A 9,025-nucleotide genomic window follows, 5' to 3' on the forward strand; every position below is an offset into this window, starting at 1 on the left:
GCTCTTGACAGCCAGTCCTAGCTCTTCTTTGCTGACACCTCCGCACGAGCATGCGGCGCACAACCTTTTTGGGCCTCTCCATGCCGAAGAACTGCTTTCCACCCAGCGCTCTCTTGAAGCAGGGAAAAGGAGAAAGCAGGCGAGGTTCATGTCAGACGAAGAGACTTTGTTTGTGGAAATTTCACCTCTTCTCAAAAACCCCCACCGTCACATGAACGTGTGAGGCAGGACGTTGTCGTGATGGGCTCGGAATTTGTGATCTTCTTCAGGCAGCCGTTTATTGGCCATGACCCAGGCCACCTTCTTCACTAGTAAAACGAAGCTTGCGGAGTTGATTATCTTATCTCTGAGCAGGAAACCGATCCTGACTGCGCCGAAGAAAACCGTACACGTGACCTCACTCGCGCGGCCGGGTCTGGGCCGACGGTGCGAACGGCCGCCAGCATTGAGTGAGACCCTGCCGGAGGGTTGACTGAATGCAACAGTTTCCCTGGTCGGAAAAATACGTTTATCCGCGGCTGATGCCCCTACGCCAACGCAATCAATATCATGATGCCCCTATGAGCATCGTCTCCTCATTCGCGCGTGATCATAAATTTGTTTCGTGGCCGCTGCATTCTGGCGCTCCGACACGGGAAAGCCGGGTGCGGTTAGACACACGCGATCAAGGATGATAGGAAGAAAAAAGGTCTTGTCACCGAGGAGCGATTTACACTGGCCGGCCGGTAGTGTTCCGACAATGACATCACGTACGTTTGGACGCGCCCGTCGTAGGCGGTTTAACAGTATACTGAATTAGCCGCCATAACTTGCAACTCGCCGGCATTCCTGCCAAGTATCGAACAGTGACGATGTCGAGGAACGAAAGGACCAACGAGAAACCAGAACCGGACAAGTGTGTAGTACTGGAAGCTGATAGCTCTACTACCAGCGCCATCGAATCACACAGTCGCACTCGTAGATGTGGTTATAAGTGTTTCTGCGGGGTCCACCGTATTTTGGCCATCACGCCATGGGCAAACCTGGTGCAGTTAGTAATCCGTCTGAAAGGAGGTACTTTGATCAAAATGTCCATGTCGGCCAATCACGGTTTACCCGTCGGCTGATAGTGCTCCGAAAATGGCATCGTGTGCACATGACGCGCACCTGTCGCGCACAAATAAAAACATTTTAAATTCAGCCTTCATCTTTGGAAATCCCCGCTGCAGCCGCCAACACGATCAACCAACAAAGAATGACACGCTGTCGAAGGAATGGGAAGGGGGGGGGGATTTTTGACAGAATAAAATAGACACCAAAATCAGACAAGTGTGTTCTACTGAAACCTCAAAGCCCTATACGAGAACTACCGAATGCACACAGTTGCAACGTTCGGAAACGATTCTATTGTATTTTCCGGACCGTCATTTCTGGTCATCACGCCACGACCAACCGAGCCGCAGTTAGCAGTGCCCCTGAAAGACACAAACTTAACAAAAAGAGCGATGTCATCCGCAAGCAGCTTACACTGCCCGCCGAAAGTGATTATATGATGATTTTAAGTGCATATGATCGCATCCTCCACGCAGGACTAAGCATGTTAAATCCAGCGCCATAATATTACAAACCGCCACCAAGGCGGGTTCGCCAGCGCTGAGTGAAACGCTGTCGGGTAGTCGAAAGTAAGACTGTGGTACTGGCACCTTATAGCCCTATACCAGCTTTATAAAATGCAAACAGTCGCACCCTTCACGACTGTGCGATATTGAGCATAATTCCCGAGCAGCCGTATTCTGGCCATCTTGCTACGGGCTGGTCGCCCGCAATTAAAAATACGCCGGCGAGGGGCGATTTGAGCAAAAAGACCCGTCGGCCGACGAGCAATCTACGTTGACGGCCGATAGTGCTCCGACAGTGGCATCACGTGCGCTTGGTCGCACAAGCTGCACACGACCAAGAGCGTAATCGGTTGGAACCGTCACTTTGAAAACCCCCGGTGCGGCCGCGCGCCAGCATAGCGTGAGACACCTTGGTGAATCGACCGAATCAAGTGGAAACCTTGGTCAGACAAGTGTGTTGTACCGGCAGCTGATAACCCTGTACTAGTGCTATCGAATCCACACAGACGCATTATCATCCTCAGGACGTAATTATAAGTATTTTCCCCAGGCCTCCGTGTTCCGACCATCACGTTACAGGCAGGACAGCCGCAGTTAGCGATGCACCGTCAAGTGGTGTTTTGCACAAGAAGGTCACGCCAGCCGATGAGCGATTCTTTAGTCATATGCGACGGGTGCTATCATAGCACTGTTCACAACATACAAACCGTTTAAACTACTTAGGTGACTTTTCGGTGGGCGATTATTTTGCTTATTGTGTACCTCTTACTGGATTTAACACATAATTGGGCTAATAGGCTACAGCAAAGGAAATTTGAGGTAAATCGACGCCACATATAGCTCTTTACCGAAGGTTATATGTAATTTGCATTTCACAAGCCCCATCTTTAGTGATTTCAATTGCAATGTTGTACCGAACTATGCAACTTTTTAATTATTCTAAGCAGAAGCCATGATTTCTTGTCAAGGTTGAAGATCGAGTGGACCATAGTCGTAGGACCCTAGTCGTCCATGGTAGGACCAAGGTGAAGTGGACCAAAGGGATGAATTTGTACCAAACAGATCGGATGAAGCTCCATGTTGTGTAACAACTTCTATAATAATGCGTACAAATATCCCCTTGATAGCACCAACTGCTGTCGTGATTGCGCACACTGCTGGGTTTTTACCCCCCCCCCCCCCCCCGGCTACATCCAAAAATATTTCACTTCTAAACCAGTTGTTCTCGAGGTCAGAGTACTTGCGCGTGCTCGTTCCGAGGGGTCTTAAGTGGGGGAGTAGGGAGTCTGTAATGCAGTGCTAGCGTGTCGAGTATCTATTCCCACCTGAATAAGCATCTCCGCGCGGCATGTGTATGGCACGAAGTGGATGCTTGAAAGTTGCAGGCAAGCGCCAAGTAAACCATAGGGCACCCCGGGGGACACCCGCACGATATGATACAGGGATGTGGATTTGTTCTCTGCGGATATGCATCGAGATCTTCCAGGTGGTGTGTGCACCAATTACAGAGGCATTTACCAACATGACAGAAAATAACTTGGAAATTTCAATATTTCCTGCGGTGTTATAGGAAATAAAAGTGGCATTCCAGCAGCGTCTAGCTGAAGCCGGGGGGGGGGGGGCAGTTTGCCTCAACATGGCTTTACTTGCTGCCATATATGACACAAGTTGTTGCCTAGTTGTTGGTAAGTTTATAAGGTCCTACATAAGAGCAAATTTGGATGTCAAAGTTGGGGGAAGCTGGCAAAAAAACGCTTAAAAAGTATTTTACTATCCACAGAATGTCTTGCAAATTTCGGAATTATTTTCCGTAGGACCGATGGCTGAATACAAAGCTATTGAATACTTTATTGGGATTCAATAGGTTCAATTATATTTTTAGGTGTCGCTCTGAGTATGCTTGAATTGTATCCAAATGAGTTGCGAACGCGGCACCTTTCATTGAGACATGCGCTGCGTTTGTGAAAAAGGACCATTACACAATGTTCGACACTTCTACGCTACCTTGCGCCCAGAGTATGGCCACAGCAGATTTGCGAGTAGTTCTTGCCACCGCATTGACGTAGAGCATACGAGGAGATGTTGGCTTAAATCAATATTTTGTCAAACGCTTTTGGGATATTCCACGTAAATCAAGCTCAGAATATTCCACAAACTGGTTCGTTTTCAGCTAATAATTGAATCAGTCGATAAAATGCATGGGTGCCTGGGTTTCATGTGGTGCCGTGTTCACCAGGGACGTGTATACTTTTTCAGAATAGAGCGGTAAAAACGATGCAAATTAGCTGGCACATGCACACTCGCAATCTTTATTCGCAAGGAGACAATTCCTGCGCTGCAGTCTCCGTATGCCGGAAGGCGTGGGGTGCCCCGCTAATACAAGGTGGGGACCTGAAGCGGGCGAAAAACCCACGTACCCGAGAACAGTGGTGCCTGGAGTAGTACCTCAAATGGTTCATACACTTCCTGGTACTTCAGTCAGAATTGTATTATTGGGCGTTCATTTTACTTGTGCAATTCCATATTTATTATTCGTTCGAATAAACAGTTTCACCAGCATAAACAGTAGATAATCCATCATTGCGTCGGACATTTGTGGTGTTGTAGGTGCTGATCGGTCAGACAAATTGCACAGGTGAAGAGCGCTAAAAGGTGATTGGTTATTTGGTGCCACAAGCACCAAGTTGCACAGCCCATATAACAAATCGCACAGGTGAAGTCTGCGATCCAGTTATAACTGCAAAACGTAATAATGAACTACATGAAGCTTTTTAAAGCATCACTTTCCGCTACACAGTCGTTTTTGCCCGATGTCTACGGCCACCAAATGCTCCCCTCGGCAGCCGACGCAGCGCGGCCTATGCAGACTGCATCATCGGTCTTCGGCGTTCTCGCGGATGCGTATTGAAACATCCAGAGTTCATAACCTCCAATGGTTAGAGCAGCCAAGATGGCATCATCAAGCGTTGATTGCATCCCAAAATTGTTCAATGTCTTTGGACAGAGGAGCATCACATCATCCAAGTCCGCAATAGCCAACACCGCAACATCGAAAGCTCGTAACATCCAGCGTTCATAACAACCAGCGTTCATGATGTCCATAGGTTGGAGAGCTGTGCCGCTTCCTGCTAAATCTTAAACTTATGGTTTGAATAAGTGATACCGTAGCCGCATTTGGCATTCTTTGCCCACGAGTAACGTCATGTCGTACAGTGCTTCCCAATTAAGCCACTACTCATGAACGTGGACAAGGTTTTGTTTAAGCACGCATACTTAGCCGCGTCAGCACGCCCTTGGTAGCAGGCGCATTAAAGAATTCAGAACATTGATCTCCGCGGCCTTGAGATCTCTGGTTACTCGGCGGTATCTGCACGGTGGTGGTGAAAAGCTCTTGTCGGATTAACTGTTGCTGTTTATAGCGAGCTGTGGATACAATCCTTCAGGTTGCTTGGTCCCCTTGCTTAATGTATCGCATTGGTAATGTTCCACAAATCATATTGCTGATAGAGCTGATGCCGGGTGGAAAAATTGGAAAGGGCCTAAGTTGTGACAAATCCACACATTTGTCCCATTATGTTGGACATGTTTCAGAGGTCACCGCTTAGTGGAATAGGCTGTCGAGCCCTTTCTGGTGGCTGAGGTCGCTGCGGGTGCGGGTAGTCAAATCATTCTTGTCTTGTCTATTTGTTTCGGTAATAAAATGCGATGAAAAATGAAGCGCGCAGAGGACCGGATGGCGGACATGTGTTATGAGGTTTCAGCGTTCAAATGCGCCACCGGCGCAAGCCCGATCAACGTTACATGATCGACATTTGCTCTGCAGCAGCATTGGATTGTTTTAGGAGTCGACGGATGTAATGTCTTGGCGGTGTGTTGCGGGGGCTCTGGCGCACTCTAGTGTATCTGGTGACGATTTTCTCGTGGCCATCATTTCTGCAACCTTACTTTTGTCCATTTCAAGGGGTAAAACCCTTGCGAGTTTGCGTCGTTTCCAAGAGCATCGCCTCCGTCGAAGCTGGCACAGTGCAGCATGCACCGCAGCGTTGACCATGACCTCCCCGCCTCCAGCAAAAATTGCAGCGTCAAGTGACAAGTGTGTACGATCAGAACTGCTAACCGCATCTCAGATCCCATGCATCCACTGCGAGCATTGTGATGCTGCATGGAGATAACCGGGACATAAGTCACGTTTGGACTCCAGTCTCTCAGGGGATTCGTGGTCACTTCTCAGGGGATTCGTGATCACTTCGCGCAAATCGGCAAAAAGCGGAAAGGCCCTTTTGCTTCTCAAGCCAATTGGGCGTGGTTAACCGGTCCCCCTACACGCCCTGCCCTGGCGCTTTCTGGTTCCCTCGAGCGACGTCAGAACTTGTCGCGGGTCACGATGCTATTCAGAAAGTTGCCGCCCCAGGTAATTGTCACCTTCTCGTCGAGAACCAGCCAAATCGAGGGACAAGATGGTGACGCGGTGCTGTTTCTGTTCATGGCCGAGAAAGTGAGACATTCACCATGTTGTGATCTGCGATCTTCCTCCGCTGTTTGGCGGTGCAAGGCCCTGTAAGTAGGATATCCAGTTCAACACTGGTCTTTGACTGCCATTCGGCTATCTTAGCATGACAGCTGCTTGCTCGATTTAAGCTGGGGAAGAGGTCATAATGGGACGGTCTGGTTTAGGCTTACCATCCGTCACCAGTGACCAGGGGAGGCGCCACCGGGGGGGGGGGGGAGGGGAAGGGGGGGGGAGCACGCAGCCTCTCTATCGTGGGATGGGTCGGTTAGTACACCCTGTCCTAACAATCTTCTTGCTGGAGAAAACGTACCCTTCACACATTTTTTCACCTCGGGCCCAATTCCCAATGTTTACCATAATTAAGTTCCCTCGCATTGCTGGGATTTCATGGATACAAATACTAGGACGATGCTATAAGGATTCCAAAACACCGCTAGGGGATTTTCGTCTACCTTGGCCTAGCCCATTCAATGTCTTTGTCTTCCGTGCCTAGAGTTAAGAGCCGGTTTAGGAGGTAAGTCAAGCACGGTGTGCTTGCAGCTTATGGATATCAAGTCATTCTGGAAGGGCAGATGAAAACTGATACTGAATTATGACGTACGCACTGTAATGCAAAACTCCCATTACTCAGGTACGGATAATATTTTCGAACGCTGGTATGAACGACTATCAAGTATCATTACCACCTGTCTTGTGTCCCACCTACCTCCACTGTCTTGTTTTTTGCAGGAGCTTTGGAACGCAAATGGATAAGGCCCTGCATTTTGCGTGTCCTTTCTGTTCACTATCAATCTTGAAATATTTTGTATAAAAACGCCTTGCATGAAAGCGTCATTACATTATGTTTTGTTTACGCATTGCTGTAGTGGAGTGACAATGCAAAGGAAAGCGTCAGCGAATTTGTATGTTAAGGCTAAGTTTTTATTTCAGCTGAAGACAGCCTGGCTTGGCAGGTACTGCAGAAGTCTATCCCTTTTACTGTTTCCAAGACTCACCAAAAAAGGCGGAGCGGAGCGAAGCAAGTTTTTAGTGCGTTTTTATGTACTCGTTTGATACCCGGAGGAAAATCTTAAAGTTCCGGGCAGGTCAGTGCGCTGACCATGGGCAGACTGAGGTCAAAACCCCAAAACCAGAACCCTCATAACTTGACGAGGCATAAACAGATTTGTTTTAATATTGCAAAAGTGTCTCGATGAGTGCAGACATGTGTATTTACTGGTTTGGTTTAATTTTCGAGCATTCTATGGTCTTATAACTTGTAACGGGATGGCTTTCAGCGAATACTCCGTCACTCGCTGGCCGAACTGGCACGAGCCAACTTTATAACATTACCCCTGAGTGATTGGCCGGTGTTCTCTGGACCTTTGCCAACTAAACAAGTTCGTAATATGCTTTATGTGTTTCGATTCCCCAAACGTCTTAACGGTTACAAATTCCAGTAAATGAATGACAATGGAAACACATGATGAGCTTTTAGCGCAATACAGAAAGATAATAAGCCAACATTTAAAAGACTCAAAAACATAAAGACATAAAGACATAAGACATGAGGCCAACAAAGAGCCACAAGGGCCTATAGAGGTGACCTACCCTAGGTTCTTCAGGGATCCTTGATCTAATCTTACCACCTGACCTGCCTGAATTTAGCTATAAATGAGATCCTTAAGCCTATAGAACATGTCCAGACACTTTTTAAATGTCGCTAGGGAGAGACTTCCTACAAGTTCGTTTGGTAATCCATTCCAATGATTCACTAGTCTTTGAATTAATAACATATGCCTCTTCATAGTTCTACTCCCACCTTTCGCCAATTGAAAGTGATTTTCTCTAAGTCTGGGCCTAATTCCCGGTGCTTTTTGTAGATTTACCTCGCCATCCTCATTCATAACCTTGAAAACCTCTATCAAATATCCGCTACGCCTACGATATTTCAGTGAATACAAATCCAAGGACTTAAGCCTATCCTTGTATTCTGCGTCGCCAAAACTATTTATCATCTAAGTTGCTTTCCGCTGTACTGTCTACACCCTACCTATATCTTGTTGGAAACAGGGAGACCAAGCTTGTACACAATACTCTAGGTGTGGCTGACAAAAGCTGAGTACAATTTTTTTTCACAACGTTCTTACTTTTGTAATGAAAATTCCTATTAATAAGTCCCAGCATCTGAAGCGCCTTGCTCCTAGCAGCCTCACGTTGCTTTGCAGCCTTTAAATCCCTGGAAATTACAAACCCTAAATCATTTTCGTTCCCTATCTGGTCGAACTACCCGCTTCCCGTTTTATAGATAATGTCACCACGGCCAGAATAACCTAAATACATCGCCTTACACCCATCATACTGAAACAAATTTACTTGACTCACCGTATATCAATGGCCGGCACCACAATGTCGTTTTAAAATTCCGACCATATCCAAAAATATTCAAGGATATTTTAGAACGTACACAAGGGTGTTGCCAAGCGAAACGTGACCCTCCGGGCCAAAAGGACAACACTTTGAACTGAACGATTTCGCAGGAGTGAAGGCGTTCAGAGGCAGCGCCCCCAGAGTGGCAAGCGACTGCGCTTGCCATTTTCAAATGGGCGCAAATAAATCTCCCTGTCCGCGCTCCGCAATGTGATGCATAACGCGCGGAAACCCGTCTCTTAAAGGGAGTGTTCCACATTTGGATGATATTTTGAAATGAAATAACTATCTCGAAGATCATTCTGTGCAGTCCAGAGCCATGCCTTTCTTGAGACCCAAACCTTTCTGCTTTCTGTGCCACGCACCCGCGAAAATGTGCAGGCTATTTCGGGGACTATTTTAAGGTCATACAGGCATCCATGACGCCATAATAACATCATTAAAATTCTACCATTTCTTTGGCCATGCGGCGATCAAGGCCATGAAAAAAATAATGCGCCTTATATCT

This window comes from Pollicipes pollicipes, unplaced genomic scaffold (genome assembly GCF_011947565.3).
Source record: "Pollicipes pollicipes isolate AB1234 unplaced genomic scaffold, Ppol_2.1 Scaffold_6686;HRSCAF=7923_pilon_pilon_pilon, whole genome shotgun sequence".
Classification (NCBI taxonomy): Eukaryota; Metazoa; Arthropoda; class Thecostraca; order Pollicipedomorpha; family Pollicipedidae; genus Pollicipes; species Pollicipes pollicipes.